The following is a 4,475-nucleotide window of genomic DNA, read 5'->3' on the forward strand; positions in this document are numbered from 1 at the left end:
CCCTGAGTTTAACAAAAATTCACTAAAAGTTGTTTGGCAAAGGGAATTAAGAGCTAAAAAGTCAACAGGACCTTTATGACAGATAGCTGTGGGTAAATTTTCACTTCAAATATATAGTTTTCTTATTGTAACACTCTTTTACTTAAATTACCCATACCAAAATTACATCGAGGCTAGCCATGTCATCAACTCCTTCTCACACAATAGGTCTCAAGTTGGTTTTTGGTAATAGAAATGATAGAAATACATAAATATCTGTATAAAACAGTTTCTGAAGAGTTGTCATTCGGATCATTTACATTTTTGATTGGGCTTTTTATGTTTTAAATCTCCTTTTAGTTCTCTAATATTTATTTTTGGAAATGTAAGAAGCATCCACTTCGAAATGTTTTATGTATGCAAGTGAGAGAACTGTGTCTAGGGAAGCAACAATTGTGATTACTAATGCAGGACTTCTAGAATAGCTTCCTTTCTTCTGAGTTTGGCTGTCTAAAGGCCGAGGTTTCATCGTATTTTCATCTTTTTCTCACCACTTCACTCAGCTTTCCTTAGAGTGATCTGGAAGGAATAGAAATTGGATTCAGAATTGGTAACTGGACACATGGTGATGACAGACATGTAACAGCTAACAGCCTTTTCACAAACTGTGTGGACACCAACGTGGACACTCACCTCCGCTAGAAGGAAAAATCCCCATCCTCACATGAGCAATACAAGCTCTTCCAGGAAGGCAGGGCAAGACTTTGGGTGAGGTAGCAAATGAAACTGGATAAACAATTCTCCATTTTCATATCTACAATTATTTTAGGTACTTTACTCTCTCAACTCAACTGGTAGAGCCATTCTTTAGGAAGAAGTCATGGAGTCTTGAGTTTAGGACACTCTGGAAATTAGACATCCTGTAATTTTTTTAAAAGATAGTTCTCCTACAAGTTAGATATCTTCAAAGTAAGCATTCAGATGGTGGAATCAAGACTTTCTGCTTCCGGAGAGGAGCACATGAGGCTCTCATCTTGTGTCTCCCCATGTCTATCACCATCAGGACCACAGTGGCTATGCTTTTGGTCTACTTCTGTCGTCAGTGTGTGAGGAAGGGGGCCCGAAGCTGATCACTAACTTCCCCAAATTCACAAGCCTTTGCCAGTAGAAGGTCTGCCCCCATGGGGCCAAGCAAATAAAAACTATATGAGGACCTGCAAAAGAGTGTAAAGAAAGTAGAAGAAGTTTACATGTTGAATTTTCAGTCTTCAAGTTGAATGTGAGCTTTAGCTTTTGCTGAGCAGTTGCTCTGGACAAGTTACCTGTTTCGCATGGAGACCTCAGTACCAATCCAAGGCCAATGAGGGAAAGGATGACCATGGAAACAGCTGACATGAAACTGGGTTTTATCCATCTTCTTTGAGAATAGAGGAGCTTTTGTGAATCAGAATGTTGTTGCTTAAAGCCAATTATTTGTAAAGATGATAGTGGTCAATGAGCATTAGATTTTATAGATCCAATAAGGAAAAATATTTTTATTATTATCTCAAGGTAATAAAACATTTTTTTTACCTTCCGAGTGCCTCATAGGACCAACTATTACACTTTGGGTTTTTTTTGTTTTTGTGGGGGTTTTTTTAACCTTACTGAGCTAATGTTGACTAAAATCCTTAGAACTTTGCCTCTGTGCAATGAAGTGCTGTTTCTCTACACTAAGAAATCTATTTGTGTAATCTCTGGCTGTAATAATCACTTTGAGAGATTTCCCTTGTATCCATAATGATTTTTTTTAATGGAATAAGGCATAGGGGAATAAAGACATTGCAACCAATGTTAATTTAAACCTGTGTCCATACAGGTCAAGTTAGCCAAATGGAGTCATAAGTTTCCAAAATTCATGCCTAAAACCTACTATTTTTGAAAAGCAGGGAGATGGCATTGTAGGTCACTGGGTAGGTTTTCCCTACAAACTAGGTCTGACAGTTTACTCCCTGATCCATCAGACTTACTGCCCCTAGGGTTGCCCCCACTGTCAGGAATCCTACTTTAAAAAAAAAAAAATTGTCTTCAAAAGAGTTCATGGCTCCCAGCTCTTCCGGTAGGCTTTTCCCCTCTCTGTATTGATTTGTGGTGGGATAGTAATGGTCTCAACTCAACCAAATGTAATATATGCCCCTGGACCTATTTTAGAAAGGTTGCAGGAGGCATCACCGGGACAAACCAACAGGAACTCTACACACATACTCGTACACAAAACCACACAACTCTAAGATGCCGTTGCCCAGCTGGCTATATCCTTAAGACTCTTGGTATTGAAGAGCTCTTCTGGAATCCCAAGTTGGGAATCTCTGCAGAACCTCACAAGAGTTGGGGCCCACCCGTTGTTGAGAAGAAAACAAGGAAGCTGCCCCAAGATACAGGCAGCTTGCCCACCAGCCAAAGTGTTTGCTGCCTACCAGCCTCTACACTTGCCATTTCAGATTTGTGCCTCAGCAAAATGATAAATTGCTGAAGGCCATCAGACTTCAGGGTCCTGTGTCATCCTTCAATTCCAAAGACCTGTTGGAATTGGCACCGTCAGAGCTGGGGTTGAACCTGATGGCACTGACCCAGGGGGGAATTACCCTCACTTCTGGAGTTCAGAATGTGAATCGTAGGCAGGTGTTGCTGAGCGGTAGCCTAGGAGTAGATGAGCCCTTGACCTCTCAACCTTGGCACTATGATGAGGCAACATACAGGAATCACAACCTGAGCTATCGTCTACATGTTAAAACAAACCTGTCTTAGAACAGCTTGAAAGAGCGAGAAATCGACAGCCAGTGGAAAATGCCTTTCTTTGCCTTTCTATATTTTTCAAGTCTCATCATGTGACGCCTGTAATCGTAGGGGTGGGAGTTCAAGTGCACACCCCTCCTGGCCTTGGGGAATAAAGAGGACAGCAATCAGAACAAGTTGAGTGAGTGATTTGCGTTCTCCTCTTCACTCTTCCCTAGACCTGCTATTGGTAGTGAAGCCCTCGCCCTCCAGACAGAATGCATTTAGCCCAATTGCAGGGAGTGTCATCGCTGTGTGTGTGTGGGATGTCAGTGTTGGATGTGTTCATTGAGTTGAATGTGGAGCTGTAGCAAGTTGGTGACCTTCCTCTTTGCTCTTTCTAAAGAAGACAAGCAATGTTTGTCAGAGAAAAAATCCCCAGCAGTCTGTGGTGAAGAGCCTGTGTCATCCACCTGCTGTTCCCTTTGGAACAAGTTCAACTGCAGAAATGTCGGATTGAGATTTTGTGCTTTGTCATTTTTCTTTTGGAAACACGACAACACAACTTTGGCTTTTCAGATACGGAACACTTCTTTTGTTGTTGTGGAGTTCCCTCTTGCTGTATCTTCTATGCAATTCCTTTTCTAGAAAATCCCTGGTGGAGGAGTGCTCTCTGGGCATCCCATCCGCCATGCCGCTGTGTGGTGGAGGTGAGGGATGCCCGCTCTGGGTGTTGCTCTTCTCTCTCTGCTGCCTCTCCCCACTTTTTCCTGCAGTCCCTTGGTTTGTAAATTGCCTGCATTTCTTCTGTCAGCCAACATGTACAAAATGTAAGAAAGAATTTTTAAACAGGTAATAAATTATATTTATAAGCAACAGAGAGTGCTACCTCCTTTTTTTTAAGTAGGCTCCATGCCCAGTGTGGAACCCAATGTGGGGCTTGAACTCACAACCCTGAAATCAAGACCTGAGATCAAGAGTCGGACACTGGGGCGCCTGGGTGCCTCAGTTGGGTAAACGTCTGCCTTCGGCTCAGGTCCTGATCCCAGGGTCCTGGGATGGAGTCCCGCATCAGGCTTCTTGCTCAGTGGGGAGCCTGCTTCTCCCTTTCCCTCTGCCTCTCCCCCTGCTTGGGGGTGTGCATGCTCTTTGTCAAATAAACAAAATCTTAAAAAAAAAAAAGTCGGACACTTAACCGACCAAGCAACCCAGGCACCCCCTCCTTTGTTTCTTCATAACAAAACACTCCCTCTGTGTGAAGAGTCACCGTGTCTCTTCAGCAGCACAGAAAAGCTCTTAGATCCTGCAAGGATGGTAATCACAACCTCCCTTGGGGACAGGATGAGGTTCTAGGATTGGTACCTCTCAAGTCTCTCTGCACACTGGAATCACCTGAGGAGTTTTAGAAACTATTAGTGCCTGACTCCCAACCCCAGAGATCCTGATTTTATAGATCCAGGGTGTGGCATGGTTGTTAAGAGTGTTTAATGCCCCCAGGTGATAGTGATGGGCAGTTAATGGGGAGACCCAGAGTCTTAGAAGAGTGGCATCAGAAGGCCCTGGGGAGCTTGTGGGTAAAAGGAATATGAGGCCCTACCCTGAGAGATCTGATTTTAAATGACGTTTACAAACAACTGCACTACTAGGTAGGAAATGAAAGGTGAGTCCAGAGCTATAACAAATGCCATCACACAGACATGTTCAACTTGGTACAGGACCTTCTGAGAGTGGGGTCATCTGTC

Source organism: Neomonachus schauinslandi, chromosome 2 (assembly GCF_002201575.2).
Source record: "Neomonachus schauinslandi chromosome 2, ASM220157v2, whole genome shotgun sequence".
In the NCBI taxonomy this organism is placed as follows: Eukaryota; Metazoa; Chordata; class Mammalia; order Carnivora; family Phocidae; genus Neomonachus; species Neomonachus schauinslandi.